The sequence below is a fragment of the Cherax quadricarinatus genome, chromosome 51, assembly GCF_038502225.1.
Source record: "Cherax quadricarinatus isolate ZL_2023a chromosome 51, ASM3850222v1, whole genome shotgun sequence".
Lineage (NCBI taxonomy): Eukaryota > Metazoa > Arthropoda > Malacostraca > Decapoda > Parastacidae > Cherax > Cherax quadricarinatus.
This window is the reverse complement of record NC_091342.1, coordinates 15,251,062-15,269,655: the sequence shown is the minus strand read 5'-3', so window position 1 is coordinate 15,269,655 and position 18,594 is coordinate 15,251,062. Positions and strand designations below refer to the sequence as shown.

Genomic DNA, 18,594 nt, shown 5'->3' with positions numbered 1-18,594 from the left:
TACATGAAACAGAAGGATGATGTTTCAGAAGTTGATGACACAAGGATGATATTTCAACAGTTGATGTAAAACAAAAGGATGATGACAACAGTTGATTCAACAGGAGTGATGACTAAGTGTCCACACACATTAAAACAGGGAATGATAAGCAACTACACCAGTTGATGAAACAAATGATGAGAGGCGGGACCAACCACTTCCGGTTGACGCAGATGTATGGCGGCCGGCGCAGGAAGTCTCGCGCACTCGCAACAACTCCAAGGAACGATCCCGGCCCCACCAACCCCAACCCAGAGTGCATTTCCCCACTCCAGCTGAGTAAATGTGATCGAAATCCACAAAATTGAAAAGCGGGTCAGCTGTGAGATTACATCGAAACAGCTGTGTAACTGCTGCTGCTGCTGCTTACCAAACACCTCTCAATCTAACGTTTGCTGATAGGTAAATTATCGACTTTGTGTATTCGTATTGGGAGATTGTTTGGTATAAGCGATGATACACAGGCAGGATAATGAATTAACATAGATACAGTATTGTAGTAGAGGGGAAGAGAGTAGGAGGAGAGACGAGGGACAGACAGGAAATGTTCGAGATGAAGATAATAAGTTGATTTTGAAAGCTCGGGGATTGAATTAGAGATTTCACGGAATCACGGAAGGCATCACTAACACAACACATCACCGCCACCTGTCGCAACACTACCACAACACGCCACCTGTCGCAACACCACCTGCAGCAACACTTCCACGACACCACCACCTCACTGTACTATCAAAATGTGATGTAGAGTTGAACATTTGATCTGTTTTATTAATGATGCAATGAGATACTCAGAGAATGAAACCATAAAGTCAGACAGAATATTGATAGTGTTGCTGGCTGGGTCAGCTGTCCAAGAGGCGAAGTTTGAACTTCAGAACCTCCTGGGTATGAATATCAATGGTATATAATACTGATAAGATAATAAATTAGATATATGTACAACATTTGGGTATCTTTATTATGTAGACGTTTCGCCAACCAGTAGATTTATCAGTACGATACCGGAGAGGTAGATAATGAGGTTCTCAGCCTCAGGTGTTCAGTGCCACAGTCTTGATGGATCATGACATTGTATCACTGTCAGTAGAAAATAAATGCATTTTTGGATTCGTGCTAACACTACCATATATTACCACCACCATCTTGTAACACTACCACCACCCTACATGACACCACCACAGCTCACTGCATCACTACAACACAGCCTCACCACTACAACAGAGCCTCACCACTACAACACAGCCTCCACTACAACTACTGGTAGCACTCTCAGCTTACATGGGAGAGCATCACTAAGGATAGTTTATCTAATGAGGCAGCATCCACGTGCCTGCCCAGATGGTTCCCAGCTGGTGCAGCTCGTCAGGTTCCTTGAGATACCTTCCCACGCCCACCACACCCACGCCTACTACACCCATACCCACCACTCACGTCCACCAAGCCCACCACACTCACGCCCAATACTCATCCACCACACCTAACACTACGTCCACCATCACCACACCCACCACCACTTCAGCAGCCGCCATGACTACGCTTCGCCAGCCACCACGACCACCATTAACATCGTCATTCTCACCATATCCTTCACTACCACTTCATAACCACCATTACTTCCTGATTCTGGGTCATCTTACCCTGGTGGTAGATTTTAAGATGTCTCCAGAGAGTCCAGCGTCTCCTTAATTAACTTCTCTCTTCAGTTTAAATGATGATATATTTCACAGCTCTTCCAAATTCTCTTGAATAATGGGAAAGATTACCTTAGCTGGACCTCTCCTAGTCTCGGCGTCAGTGTGCGGGTCTTGGTTTCTGTACCATCCAAAGTGGATTAGTTTGACGGTGACATCATTACTGGAGACAGCTTATGGACCCAGGAGTGACAACAGTGTGTGTGATTCCCCCGTGTTCTTTCCAGCTCACTCTTCCTACTACAGTATAAACAATAGCATCGCTGGTGATCTTAGAGCAAGAGCACCAACTATAGAGCAGCTGTCCTTGTTTTTTCTATTAGGTAATACCTGGAGTATACCTGGAGGGTGCTCCGGGGATCAACGCCCCCGCGGCCCGGTCCATGTCCAGGCCTCGTGGGGGCTCAGGGCCTGATCAACCAGGCTGTTACTGCTGACCGCCGTAAACCGACGTACGAACCACGGCCCGGCTGGTCAGGTGTCGACTTCAGGTGCCTGTCCAGCTTCCTTTGGTAGACGGCCAAGGGTCTATTGGTAATTCCCCTTATGTATGCTGAGAGGCAGTTAAACAATCTTGGGCCCCCTGCCACGTATGGTGTTCTCCTAGCGTACTCATGGCGCCCCTACTTTTCACTGGGAGGATGTTACACCGCCTGACGAGTCTTTTGTTTTCATAGGGAGTGATGTCCGTGTGCAGATTTGGGACCAGTCCCTCTAAGATTTCCCAGGTGTATTTTATCATCATGCATTCTCCTCGCTTGCGTTCCGAGGAATACAGGTCAAGGTAAGGTACGGACAGTTGCTGGGAGACAGTACTGTTGGTCGTGTTTATAGGAATGTTGGCACGTGTGAATGTAACAACGGTTCATTTAGATATTTTGATGGAATGTTCCCACTCCTTTTTCTGTCTAAACTCCTGCAATTCTCTCTCCTTTCTCTGTGGTACCAGCACAGAATACAGACCTTCACGCAGGGACTGACATGGAACGGAACCTAGTTTCCATTTATGACGTCTGCTAGGCCTACTGGAGTGATGTTGATACCTCTCTTCTTTTTTTTTTTTTTGTATGAGACCAAAATGACGGCTAAGAATCAAGCTCGGTGTGTTTCGGACATGGGCATGATAACCTTCATGGCTGTGATATCTTGACCGATACGAAGAAGAGCTTGTTTTCGGAGTGTAATACTTTTTTGATGGTTCAGTGATGGTGTTCGACACCTGTGTGTGTGTGTGTGTGTGTGTGTGTGTGTGTGTGTGTGTGTGTGTGTGTGTGTGTGTGTGTGTGTGTGTGTGAGGGACGGGGGGTGTAATAGTGCTGGACTTGGACTGTCCAGGGTTACGTGGCGCCTTGTATAACAACGACACTAATGCAAGACCATCACCACCATCATCACCATCACCACCATCACCACCACCATCGTCACCACCACCATCATCTCCATCACCATTATCACCACCACCATCACCCCGCCACCACAATCACCACCACCACCATCACCCCGCCACCACAATCATCACCACCACCATCACCCCGCCACCACAATCATCACCACCACCATCACCCCGCCACAACAATCATCACCACCACCATCACCCCGCCACCACAATCATCACCACCACCATCACCCCGCCACCACAATCATCACCACCACCATCACCCCGCCACTGCCATCACCACTATCATATCACCACTACCGCCATCACCACTATCATATCATCACCACTACCACCATCACCACCACCCCTGCCACCACCATCACCACTATCACCACCACCACTATCACCATCACCACTATCACCATCACTACCACATGGGCGGGGGTCAGTTTCACTGTTCTTCCATCACCCTGTAATTAAATACTAAGGTCTTCGTCAATTGTGGTCAGTATCAAGTGCAGTCAGTAATAACTCTGCTCATAGTGGTTTACAACCCTTATATACCAGGCTCTTTATCAGATATTTAGTCAGTCTGAAGAGTGTACATGATGTAGCGAAAAATTTGTGTCTGGTGATACTTCACAAACAGTGCTCCATTCAACTATTCCTTCGCGTTATTAGGAGTTTCAATTTCTCCATCCTTAGTCATTATTAAATAACATTATTATCTCGTTTACTAATGAGTCTATCAGCTCATTTACTGTCAGTATTCAAGGCCTGTGGCAATAAAGAGACATTAACGTTAGTGCTAATATGATAAACATTACAACTTAGGATGTTTACAAAGACAGCATCAGCTGTTAGGTCTCCTCTCACCTAAGGATCCATTATAAGGTTCTCTTTCACAGCAGCAGAAGCTGAAGGTAAGCTGTAACAAGCTGTTTGCTTCAGAGATGTCACCTAAGGATCACCTTCGAGGATTAAAATTATTTTGATGTATAAAACCTTTTCTAAATGTTACTGAATTCCATGTTCCATGTTCAGGTTTTTCTTATTAACTGATAAAGATCTGTAATAGGGATATGAGCCTTTATTCTAGTAGAACCAAGTTGCTCTTGAGAAATTAGTTTGAGACGTGCTAGTTTAAGAAGACAGACATACTAGTTCATGGGTTGTATAAAGTTTTTCATGACTAATGAAATTATGGTAGTGGAAACACACGAAGATACGGGGATAAGATAAAGGCTTCGGTACAAATGAGGGGGGATTGGAAATGATATATAGGAAAGTGAAAGAAAAAAGTTTGGATGCTGCTACGAAAAAAACATAGCCCAGTTAGTGGAGGAGGAAACCTCGTTACAACACAGGAAGGGACATGAAAGGCACGGCTGATTCGAGATGTAGAGGAAAGGATTAAGATATGCAACTGCGGAAGGGGTTTTTGACGCAAGAGCCGCGCATCACACCGCCCAGGAAATCCAAGTGGCTGACAGAGGTGTTGCCAGACCGAGGTAGTTGTTGCCCCACACACACAGATGACTCTCACAACACGGCAGAACACCAACCTCCTCTGTTCTCCAGCACACACAATGCCGCCACTATGAGACACGCAGTGAATTGGAAGCGCTAATGAAATCAACTGGGAGAGGTGACTCCATTACCCTCGTAAGGAAGAAGTATTTACATAAGTGTGTCCCTCGAGTGCTGACGGTTCGTTTTTGTTGCATTAGATGCTTCTTAAGAACATAAAATACTTCTTGGTTCTACATATTCTTTCTTCTATGCATAAGAAGTAAAACATTTATGTAAACTAATTTGAATAGGACTAATGCAAGAGGAAATGTGAAAAGATAATACAAGAATGTAGAAAGAGAGAGAGAGAGAGAGAGAGAGAGAGAGGCACAGAGAGAGAGGCACAGAGAGAGAGAGGCATAGAGAGAGAGGCACAGAGAGAGAGGCACAGAGAGAGAGGCACAGAGAGAGAGAGGGAGAGAGAGAGGGAGAGAGAGAGAGAGAGAGAGGAGAATCTAGCAGGCACGTGCGTTGAGAAGATAAAGGCAGCACTCAGCACACATCCGGGGCTGGGATAATGAAAATACCCCCAGATGTTAAGTCGTGTAATGGAGCGAGTTATCACCCACACTGAGCAGGTCGGCGGCTGCCACAGTCACTGCGTAAGACTGTTATCACTACCAGTCACTGCGTAAGACTGTTATCACTACCAGTCACTGCGTAAGACTGTTATCACTACCAGTCACTGCGTAAGACTGTTATCACTACCAGTCACTGCGTAAGACTGTTATCACTACCAGTCACTGCGTAAGACTGTTATCACTACCAGTCACTGCGTAAGACTGTTATCACACTCACTGTTTCATTTACATGGTTTATCAACCCTGTTCCCCTCAACGGAGGTTCCTTGACGCTGGTGAGGGGCTCTTGATGTAGGGAATTGGGTCTGTGCTCCGGTTCCCTGAATTGAGCCTGAATACCTTCCATCCCCCCCCCCCCCACATGCGAGGAGTTTAGCGCTTCCCCGTGATTATAATATCAACCCCGTTATGTTGAACACTGTAAGCCGGGTCGCCGTTGTTCAAGTCGAAAACGATTTCACGAGATATTGTTTATTAACGATTTTATTATAGATACATTTCTTTGGGTTTATTGTCTTTGTTATTCTAAATTAAATTACCATCGTCATCAGCCTGTCGTTCTTTGTTATTTAACCACTTCACGCCTCAAAATGTTCGTGTTTGCGTGTGCCAAAAATTTTGTAATAACTCGAAGATTTGAATGAAATCTCGCGATCTTTAGTTGCTCAGTGAAAGAAAGCTTAGTGCTGAAATATAGCAGGGAGGGAGGGGGAGAGGGAGGGGGGGAGGGGGGGGGAAGGAGGAGAGGGAGAAATATTTTAAGATTTCCACGGTCAGTGGCGAGGTGTGAACCAGACTACTACGAAGTGTCAGTATTCAGTTGAACGAGATGCGGGTTTTATTATCCAGAGGAATGAATGGGGAACTAAAATTTTTATTTTGGGAATAAGGGGAGAGCAAAGTGCAGGAGTTTTCCCAGGAGAGGCGGGTTAGGGAGAGAATAAAGTGCGCTTAGTGTGAGAGTTGACAGATTTTATGAAAGTGTGAAGCACAGCCAAGAAGAGAGTTGTTTACTGTGAAGGAAAATTCAGCATTTAGAAATTTTAAGAGGATCACAGATGGAGGAAGCATAGAGAGAGAGAGAGAGAAAAAAAAAAAACTGAATTAACAATTGGTGCATAGTAAGAAAAGTAGTGAATATACAGTGCATACCGCTTAAGGTTTTCTTAGCACTTATAGGAAATTCATTTTTTTCCAGTGAAATTTACATTTTTTCTTTAAGTTTTAATTTAAGAGTAAAAGTTTTTATTCTTGTAAATTTTAATGAACTTTTCATCGCTTGTGGTAGACGGAAAAAGAAAAGCTTGGCAGAGAAGCGTACATGAACATCTGATAAAGAGAATAGTGAGTGTGAGTCTCATTCAGTTTTAATCTTGATGAACGAAGCATGATTAAGAGCAGCAAGTAAGAGTTGGAAGACACTAGGAGTCAGGCGGCCGTAGAGTGAACACATCTACTTAGCGAAGCTGAAGATGACCTTTATCAGTACTTCACAGTGGAAGACTTTCAAATGCTCCATGTAAAGGTTAGTAGGAACAGGGGATACGAGTGAATCCAAAACCTTGAGAAAAAGAGAACTGGAGACAACGTCTCTCCTTGTAGGGTTCATCAGGGCCACTGAAACCTTGAGATTGGTAGTTACTTTGGAAAGAGAGAATGTGTGCACACAGACGAATACGATCATGAAAGACGTTAACAGGAACAGGGAAACAGCTCCTCAATGGCCTTCATTCTACAGCAAAACTTAGCGTCTTAGGGGCAGGAGGTGACCGCACTCGTCCGATGAAGATTTGAAATTAACAGAGATTCAAGAAAAGAAGGGAGAGTTCTGGCAAGCAAGGCGGCAAGAAAAGAGACTGAGCCTCTAGAGGAATTTATAAGGGTTAAAGAAACACGAGGTATGCAAGTTTTAGGAAGACCACAGAAGTCAGGGGGCAGAGATTAGAATTAGAGTACGTGGTTTGAGGATGAAATTTCACTTGATGCGATCGAATATATTTGAAATAAGAGGAGTCAGAGAGCAAGAAGTCGGTCTTTCAGAGTTAAAGTAATTCTGGTGAACAATGATTGATAATGTAGACCAGGAGCTGTTCTTGTAAAGTCGTAGATTGTAGGTCCTAGGTAAGCGAACAGTGTTGAGGGTAATGATGGGACGATACCAAAATTTTAGCCGATATCGATACTCCGTTTTAGGCCGATACCATCAAAATTAACAGATAACATCGATACCAATGCTTTGACACACCCCAGGTGGAGAGCAATGTAAGAAGGCTTCAAGCATCACAGGTAAAAAAAAAATATAAAGGTAGAGAGAACACATTGAAGTTGACGAAGCTGAAGAAAGTATTGACCACTCGGGACAGTAGAAAATGTGAGTTGTTGCATGATGAGATGGACATGTACAAAACAAGGAGAGCCCAAGATGTTGAAGGAATTAAGAGAATGAAGACTAAAAGAAAAACCTGTTCACAAAGACACCCTTAAGAAAACGTTGCTGGTGCCTACGGCTCCTGGATACAGTAAGAGTGGTTTCATAGGAACGGAAGAGGGATTTTCAAGAAAACATAGAAATTGCAGAGAACAAGGCGCGTACCTACTTGGTTCATCAACAATAACAGTGAAAACCCATGACTAATAATTCATATATCTTCATAGATACTAAACGGGGAAAGAGGAACCTCTGAGTGGACTTACAGAACGACACTTCAGCAAATAAGGGAGACCGTCTAGCTGCCACGAAACTAGGTAGGTACTAATATTCATAGGAAGAAACAGGCAGGACAGGTTAAATTAGTTTGCTATAACCATAGCTCCCTTGACCTCGCCCAACGTTTAAGGGAAGTCTTTTAGCATTGATAACTTAATGAGTTTTTTAAATGATGCTGGTTATTTAGGTATCTTTATTTCAAAACTTTTCGCCTACACAGTAGACTTCTTCAGTCGAGTACAGAGGTGGCAGCATAAGCAGATAATGTTGAGGCAATGTTGTCAGTCCATCACCCTTGATGACAGTTTTGAGATGGTCATTCCCTCAGTTTATCAACTGGTCGGTATTGTAATCAGTTATCACATTCACTGTATTCAGTGTTGGTTGATTTTATTGTTGTATTAATTTTTATTATTGTGTTGTATATATTTTATGGCTGTGAGCGATGAGTGACCTTCGTGGTCAGTGCTCCGTAAAGGTCACAACTTTCTACGGCAAACAGTCTTTTAAATTGGATGAGAGTTTTCGCATGCAGTACAGTTCCTTGTTTACTGCCACACCTAAACCTTTCAAAAACTCACATTTGTTACTGTGGTGTGGGGGGGGGGAGGTTGTTTGAGCAAGTAAATTAATATAAATTTACCTAAAGTTAACCGACAATACTGGAATAAGACAAACTTGCGCTATATCGTACTCGTTGAAAGAGTTTGTTTCTCCACACATGCTATTAAAGTTGGAAGCTGGGCTTTGGCTATTTACTGACGTGTATACTAGATAAAGTTCTGAAGAAAAGTATAAGGTGGTGGTTCGTAGAACATGTAGTCGGGAGGGGAGGGGAAAAAAAACTGGTCAGAGAAAACTAACACGGATTCAGAGACCGGAAATTGTCTCGGAAAATTTTATGAAGTTTTAAGAGAGAACAGGAAATGCAGGGCCTAGATGGCTGCATTTTATCACATCGCTATAAAGAATTTGATAAGTTAGTTCACTGTAGATTGCATACTAGAAAAATAAGAAGGGGAAGGAAAAATAGTAAAGTGGATTAGGGAGTATACGAGAGACAGGAGACAGAGTAACGGTGAAGGAAGATGTGTCTGAGTGGAAGTGCGTAATGAGTGGAGTCCCTCAGGGATGGGTACTTGGGCCACTGCCGTTCCTAATTTACGGTAATGATCTCCCAGAGGGGATCGACTCTTGTGCGTTCCTCCTTGCTGATGATGTAAAACTGATGAGAGAGAGGAAACATGGGAGGATAGAGACAGGCTCCGGGGAAACCTGGACAGGGTGAAGGAGTGGTCAGCTAAGTGGCTACTAGAGTTAAACTTCAACTGCAAGAATCATGTAAACAGAAGGAAAAAACAGACCCCGAGAAGAACTAAATCCACAGAGGTAAATCTGTAACACAGTAGAAAGGATCTGGAAGTCAGCATCACAAAATATACCAAAAGCATTGAACCGTGTAACTTTGGCAGTATATGCAAAATGAGCAAACCTTGGAAAAGAATTCAGGAACTGAATTAAGGAGTCCTGCAGGAAACTTCACACAGTGTACTTAAGATCATTCGTACAGTAGGTGTCCCTGACATGGATCCTTCACCTGCTCAAGTACTAGAAGCTCCGAAGGTTAAACCAGGAAATTTATTATTATCATTATTATGCTTATGCAGAATGACCACTGTGAAAAAAAATAGTGAAATTCCAAGCGCTTTCGTGATTTCTCACATTTTCATAGTTATTTGATAGTGATTATATTATATATATATATATATATATATATATATATATATATATATATATATATATATATATATATATATATATAATGTAATGTATGTCGTGCCGAATAGGTAAAAACTGGTCAATTAGCAGGAACTCGTTTAAAATTAAGTTCTTTTTTAAGTTTTCTCTTATACGTTTAAAGATATATATATTTCATTTGTGTTAATTTTGTACCTTGGAATCCTTAGAAAAGTTACCTAACCTTATTATAGCCTTACCCAACTAAATATATTTTAGATAAGTTTACAATAATTTAAAAAGAAACACAATGAAATATATTTTATTCGTTAGGTTCAGAATGATTTTTGCGAAATTACTGCATACACAAATTTTCGCTTGCCTTATTCGGCAAGAAGAGCGTTGCTATTTAAGCCAAAATCCCAAGTTTTACCTATTCGGCACGTGAGACACACACACACACACACACCACACACACACCACACACACACCACACACACCACACACACACACACCACACACACACACACACCACACACACACACCACACACCACACACCACACACACACCACACACACACACCACACACACACCACACACACACACCACACACACCACACACACACCACACACACACCACACACACACACACCACACACACACCACACACACACACCACACACATACCACACACACACACCACACACATACACCACACACACATACACCACACACACATACACCACACACACACACACCACACACACACACCACACACACACACCACACACACACACACCACACACACACACCACACACACACACACCACACACACACACACCACACACACACACACCACACACACACACACACCACACACACACACCACACACACACACACCACACACACACACACACACACACACACACCACACACACACACACCACACACACACACCACACACACACACCACACACACACACACCACACACACACACACACACACACACACACACACACACACACACACACACACACACACACACACACACACACACACACACACACACACACACACACACACACACACACACACCACACACACACCACACACACACCACACACACACCACACACACACCACACACACACCACACACACACCACACACACACCACACACACACCACACACACACCACACACACACACACACACCACACACACACCACACACACACCACACACACACCACACACACACCACACACACACCACACACCACACACACACCACACACACACCACACACACACCACACACACACCACACACACACCACACACACACCACACACACACCACACACACACCACACACACCACACACACACCACACACACACACACACACACACACACACACACACACACACACACACACACACACACACACACAAACACAAACATATATAGTGATTTTAAATCATTTACCAAACTGCGGCAGGCCAGGACTCGATCCTTCGAACCTTGTGCCCCCTCCAGGTGATGCATACATTGTGCTGTCTCTGGAGGCGGCACAAGGTTCATAGGGTCGAGTCCTAGCCTGCCGCAGTTTGGTAAATATATATATATATTTGGTATATATATATATATATATATATATATATATATATATATATATATATATATATATATATATATATATCTCGCCTCGTCCTCAGCCTTGAGATAAGAGTACATATCTTAACCATTTATAGCGAAGGAGATCAAGTAACATGTGGGTGGTACCCCAGAAAATTTATGGAAAGATAACAAGAATCTAAGGCCTACTTTTACTGGAAAATAGTTATCCTAGACAAGGATGTATGCTGCCGCTATTTTTGGTTAATATGTATATAGATGAGGTAAAAAAAATGCTGGGGTGCTGGGAAGAAGTGTGGGATTAAAAAGATATTGAATCTGATACAAAGTGAGAGTTGTCACTGATGCTCTTTACCGATATTAGTTGTTTTGGAAGATTCTGAAGGATAGTCGTGTAAGGTTGTGCGAAAGAAGGAAATTAAAAATTGGAAAGAGCAAGTTAATGAGAGAGAAGAAACTGGCTGTCAGGTTAGAGAGAGGGAGTGTGGAGGAAGTGAATGTACTCAGATATTTGAGTGAACATGTCGGCAGATGGGTTTGTGAAAGATGAAGTGAATCGTAGAATAAAGAAATTATGGGTTGATGGCGGGTTAAGGTGTCTGTGAAGAGAGAAAGTATGTCTATGGAGACAAAATGGAAAATGTACCAGAGTATACACTTTCATATGGGTGCTAGGTATGGATTTTGAACACTGCAGTGAGGCGGCGGCTAGATGCAATGGAGATGTCATGTTTGAGAGCAATGTGTGGTGTGAATATTATGCTGAGCATTCGGAATGTAGAAATTAGAACACGGTGTGGGATTACCAAAAGTGTAATTCCTAGAGATAAGGAAGAGTTGTTGAGGTAGTTTGGACATTTAGAAAGCCTGGAGCAAAATAGGATGACCAAGAGGATGTGCACATATATCTTCGGTGGAATGTCTGATGAGTTGGGGTCGTCCCAGGAAGGGTTGGAGGGAGGTTGTGAAGGAGGTTTTAAGTGCTAGGGGGATACCTCAGATTGTAAACAGTCTTAATTTAGTCACAATATGAGACCCCCCTCCCCCCAAAAAAAAATAAATAAATAAATAAAAAAAATGAATAAATAAGAAGTGTAAATAAGAAAAAATGGAATCCAAATAGGAATACCAGTAATGGATACTAAAACTATTATACGAGGAGGATGCAGGTTTGAAAAATTAGTTTAAACAGGATAGAGCAATGGATGTACAACGCGCAGGACAGACAACAATAATGGGTGGTATGGTATGAAACTATGCTAGCAGGTGCAAGCTCTGCTGATGAGAGAGAGAGAGAGAGAGAGAGAGAGAGAGAGAGAGAGAGAGAGAGAGAGAGAGAGAGAGAGAGAGAGAGAGAGAGAGAGAGAGAGCTTTTTAGCAGTGAGTGTGCTTCAACTGGGTGACTTTCTCCTGTTCCCATTTCTGCAACTGACACGTCTTGACTCGCAAACCTTTCGTATTGCAGTGACTCTCCGCAAGTGTATTTGCAGCAAAATGATGGCTGACCACTATGGTTTGCATGGTATGAACCGTTTTTAAGTAGTGAAGTCAAGGAGATCACGAGAAGCCTTGCTACAGCCCTGTGCCCAGCCCAGAGAGAACCCCAGTCTGTACTACCCAGTACCCCACATGTGCCCACCAACTGCCCTGGTTGGACACCTCTATATCCCTGGAATAATACAAGACTGTTGGTGTGCGACTATACATGTGCATCAACCTTTGGCCGACACGTACGTCCTTTACAGTGCCAATCAGCAGGGCAGTGCTGCTGATCACAGGGAAGTTCACTGACTCCTGGGGAAACATGCCACGAGTTTCCTCGAGGAACTGGGCTGTAGAATCATCGAAACCACCAGATGCCACTTTTTCCTTCCAGCTCCCCAGTGTGGCGATCCGGAGAGGGAACGCCTGTTGAATCTTCGGTTTCTCACTGGCATTTGAGGAGCTCGTGAAGCCCCACAATTTAAATGTTTCTCTACTCGTTTTTGTAATTCTACGTCTTTATATATATATATACATAATGTTATACCTCATTATACACATGCATGTCTATTAAGAATTTAATATACATGTATGCATATACGTCAGTATGCATACATATGTACTTTATTACAGAGAGTATACATCTCTATATAAGCCTGGTACATTCTTACTGACACAGACGTAGGTAAACACTATGCTGACCTTGACCACTGTAAGGCCAAGTCCTTGAGGTTGCTGAAAGGCTCGTGATCAGAGGAATTGGAGCTACCCCCCTCTCTGATCAGATCTTATTATCTCCCCATTACTTAGGCGGTGTATATATTCCCCATACGGGCTTGGTGCTTACTCCCTCCCTCTGTCATTAAGAATATGCTAACCTTGAATGTCACGATACTTTGGAACCAAAAATGCTTCAGGAGGGACCGAAACGTTTAAATTTTCTTCTCTAAAGTAAAGGGTGTCAATCTGTGTTTTATTATCTGGTGTTTTATTGTTTGGTGTTTTGTCTGGTTTATTGGTGTTTTGTCTGGTTTATTGTTAGGTGTTTTGTCTGGTTTATTGTTAGGTGTTTTGTCTGGTTTAATGTTTGGTGTTTTGTCTGGTTTTTTGGTGTTTTGTCTGGTTTATTGTTAGGTGTTTTGTCTTGTTTATTGTTTGGTGTTTTGTCTGGTTTATTGTTTGGTGTTTTGTCTTGTTTATTGTTTGGTGTTTTGTCTGGTTTATTGTTTGGTGTTTTGTCTTGTTTATTGTTTGGTGTTTTGTCTGAATTGTTTGGTGTTTTGTCTGGTTTATAGTTTGGTGTTGTTTATTGTTTGGTGTTTTGTCTGGTTTATTGTATGGTGTTTTGTTTTGTTTATTGTTTAGTGTTTTGTCTGGTTTATTGTTAGGTGTTTTGTCTTGTTTATTGTTTGGTGTTTTGTCTGGTTTATAGTTTGGTGTTTTGTCTTGTTTATTGTTTGGTGTTTTGTCTGGTTTATTGTATGGTGTTTTGTTTATTGTTTGGTGTTTTGTCTGGTTTATTGTTAGGTGTTTTGTCTTGTTTATTGTTTGGTGTTTTGTCTGGTTTATTGTTTGGTGTTTTGTCTTGTTTATTGTTTGGTGTTTTGTCTGGTTTATTGTTTGGTGTTTTGTCTGGTTTATTGTTTGGTGTTTTGTCTTGTTTATTGTTTGGTGTTTTGTCTGGTTTATTGTTAGGTGTTTTGTCTGGTTTATTGTTAGGTGTTTTGTCTTGTTTATTGTTTGGTGTTTTGTCTGGTTTATTGTTTGGTGTTTTGTCTTGTTTATTGTTTGGTGTTTTGTCTGGTTTATTGTATGGTGTTTTGTTTTGTTTATTGTTTGGTGTTTTGTCTGGTTTATTGTTAGGTGTTTTGTCTTGTTTATTGTTTGGTGTTTTGTCTGGTTTATTGTTTGGTGTTTTGTCTTGTTTATTGTTTGGTGTTTTGTCTGAATTGTTTGGTGTTTTGTCTGGTTTATAGTTTGGTGTTTTGTCTTGTTTATTGTTTGGTGTTTTGTCTGGTTTATTGTATGGTGTTTTGTTTTGTTTATAGTTTGGTGTTTTGTCTTGTTTATTGTTTGGTGTTTTGTCTGGTTTATTGGTGTTTTGTCTGGTTTATTGTTTGGTGTTTTGTCTTGTTTATTGTTTGGTGTTTTGTCTGGTTTATTGGTGTTTGGTTTATTGTTTGGTGTTTTGTCTGGTTTATTGTTTGGTGTTTTGTCTGGTTTATTGTTTGGTGTTTTGTCTGGTTTATTGTTTGGTGTTTTGTCTGGTTTATTGTTTGGTGTTTTGTCTGGTTTATTGTTTGGTGTTTTGTCTTGTTTATTGTCTGGTGTTTTGTCTGGTTTATTGTTTGGTGTTTTGTCTGGTTTATTGTTTGGTGTTTTGTCTGGTTTATTGTTTGGTGTTTTGTCTGGTTTATTGTCTGGTGTTTTGTCTGGTTTATTGTTTGGTGTTTTGTCTGGTTTATTGTTTGGTGTTTTGTCTGGTTTATTGTTTGGTGTTTTGTCTGGTTTATTGTTTGGTGTTTTGTCTGGTTTATTGTTTGGTGTTTTGTCTGGTTTATTGTCTGGTGTTTTGTCTGGTTTATTGTTTGGTGTTTTGTCTGGTTTATTGTTTGGTGTTTTGTCTGGTTTATTGTTTGGTGTTTTTGTCTGGGGTTCTACTGTTGATTGCTTTATTAACCATTATTGGTAACATCGCCACTAGCAGCACATATATTATCAGTTGTAAATGAATATCGTAGGATTATTGAGTCGGATAAAATTCAGAAATCTTTATCTGTCTATAAATATATTTTGATCCTTACCTGTTTATGGCGACGTTGATTACCAGGAATATTTAATTCTTAAGTTTTTAAACGTAAGGCACTGCAAGTGTTACCCCTGGCACTTTTCAGGTTCCACGCTGACACTGTGCAAGTGCTACCCCTGGCACTCTTCAGGTCCCACGCTGGCACCGTACAAGTGTTACCCCTGGCACTTCAGATCCCACGCTGGCACCGTACAAGTGTTACCCCTGGCACTCTTCAGGTCCCACGCTGGCACTGTGCAAGTGTTACTCCTGGCACTCTTCAGGTTCCACGCTGGCACCGTGCAAGTGTTACCCCTGGCACTCTTCAGGTCCCATACTGGCACTGTGCAAGTGTTACCCCTGGAACTGTTCAGGTCCAACGCTGGCACTGTGCAAGTGTTACCCCTGGCACACTTCAGGTCCCACGCTCGCACTGTACGTTACCCCTGGTACTCTTCAGGTCCCACACTGGCACTGTGCAAGTGTTACCCCTGGAACTCTTCAAGTCCCACGCTGGCACTGTGCAAGTGTTGCCCCTGGCACTCTTCAGCTCCTACTCATAAACTGCGTCTTACACACTCAGCCACTGGCTTTAAACTGAATAATAGTTGGCACTCGTCTCGGGGCACCTCTGGCCCTCCTCTTTTTTTGGGGGTCTCCTCCCGAAGTTTTCCCCGGCAGCCAATGACATTAGTTCAGAGGCACGAGTAACTAATCAGAAGGCTAATTCCACGATGAGGGGCGGGGCATCCTGCCCTAGTCTTGTGAGACGAGCGTTGATTGGCTTGTTAAGGTTGCTAAGTTCCAGGTGATTGGCTGGCGTAACTGGAGGCGAGTTATGGTGATTCACAAGGTTGAGTGTAGACTGGTGCGAGGGTTGCGTTTCAGTGAAGATTAGACACCGGGTCTCAAGACCAGTGTATATTGATGATTAAGACACATGTGCAACACTTGGGTATCTCTTTTTCTTCAAACGTTTTGCCTATACAGTAGGCTTCTTCAGTCAAATACAGAGGCAGCACGTATAGTAGTGAAAGGAAGATGATATAATCAATCCATCAAACTTTTAAAAATAGTATTCGAGGTGGTCTGTCCCTCAGCCAGGAGAAAAGTTCAGCTTCATGGAGCTGAACTCTTCTCGGTATTTTATACCATTGTCAACAGGCAAGTGTAAGTGACACAATAAGTGGTGGTATGAGGGGTTACCAGGTTATGAGAGTAGTCTAGCGTAGTGTTACCGTAGCCTCGGTCCCTAGAAAGTTTTATTTTAATATACTTTAGGGATTCAAATATTCTTAAAGTTAGTGTACTGATGTAGTTAATATCAACTACATCTAGGGTCCGATATATATATATATATATATATATATATATATATATATATATATATATATATATATATATATATACACACACACACACACACAGATCGACACCATGCCTAACACTTCTAGGGTAGGGTAGGTGCCTGAGCCCGAGCCTTTAGCTCATAAGACTGTCATTCCCATTTGCCCCCATGAGGCGGGGATGACAGACCAGAGAGGCCTAGCTTGTGGCTAGGCCTGGGGACAGTTGGTCCCAAAGATGAGGAGGTACTTGTGCCTCCTCCCATGGGAGACTTAGGTCTCAGACACTCCCTAAAGAGGGAGCCAAGGCCGGGCCACCACTTGGACAAGGCCTGGGCCGGGAGAATACCGGCTAATCTTTAACTAACACACACACACACAGACACACACACACACACACACACACACACACACACACACACACACACACACACACACACACACACACACATATATATATATATATATATATATATATATATATATATATATATATATATATATATATATATATATATATATATATAATGTCGTGCTGAATAGGCAGAACTTGCCATCTTGGCTTAAATAGCAACGCTCATCTTGCCATATAGGTCAAGTGAAAATTTGTGTATGCAATAATTTCGCCAAAATAATTCTGAACCTAACGAAAAATATATATTTCACTGTGTTTGTTTAGTATTAAATTATTGTAAATAAATCTAAAATATATTTAGTTGGGTTAGGCTAAAATAAATTGCTCTTGATATAATAAGGTTAGGTAAGTTTTCTAAGTTCCTTTTGGTGCAAAATTATAAATTTTTACATCAACATTAATGAAAAAAATATATCTTTAAACGTACAAGAGAAAATTTTAGAAAGGACTTAATTTTAAATGAGTTCTTGCTAATTGACCAGTTTTACATACTCGGCACGATATATATATATATATATATATATATATATATCTTTCTTTCAACACACCAGCCGCATCCCACCGAGGCAGGGTGGCCTTAGGAAAAACGAAAGTTTCTCCTTTTACATTTAGTAATATATAACAGAACACAGAGAGTAGTCGTCAACAGAGTAAAGTCCGAGGCAGCTACGGTGAAAAGCTCTGTTCCACAAGGCACAGTACTCGCTCCCATCTTGTTCCTCATCCTTATATACGACATAGACAAGGATGTCAGCCACAGCACCGTGTCTTCCTTTGCAGATGACACCCGAATCTGCATGACAGTGTCTTCCATTGCAGACACTGCAAAGCTCCAGGCAGACATCAACCAAATCTTTCAGTGGGCTGCAGAAAACAATATGAAGTTCAACGATGAGAAATTTCAATTACTCAGATATGGTAAACATGAGGAAATTAAATCTTCATCAGAGTACAAAACAAATTCTGGCCACAAAATAGAGCGAAACACCAACGTCAAAGACCTGGGAGTGATCATGTCGGAGGATCTCACCTTCAAGGACCATAACATTGTATCAATCGCATCTGCTAGAAAAATGACAGGATGGATAATGAGAACCTTCAAAACTAGGGAGGCCAAGCCCATGATGACACTCTTCAGGTCACTTGTTCTATCTAGGCTGGAATATTGCTGCACACTAACAGCACCTTTCAAGGCAGGTGAAATTGCCGACCTAGAAAA

The 18,594-nt window shown here is 42.0% G+C and overlaps 2 protein-coding genes across 4 annotated transcripts in view; one reads left to right on the top strand and one right to left on the bottom strand.

The window, feature by feature from the left end:
* LOC128694544 (doublesex- and mab-3-related transcription factor A2) overlaps window positions 1-16,193 on the bottom strand; it is a 47,503-nt gene extending 31,310 nt beyond the window's left edge. The window contains exon 1 of the mRNA XM_070095890.1: window positions 15,631-16,193. The gene's annotated coding sequence lies outside the window, so the exon portion shown is untranslated. The remainder of the gene's footprint in view (window positions 1-15,630) is intronic.
* Window positions 1-18,594, top strand: part of LOC128694545 (MAM and LDL-receptor class A domain-containing protein 1) — a 235,534-nt gene that overhangs the window by 76,172 nt on the left and 140,768 nt on the right. The window lies entirely within an intron of this gene.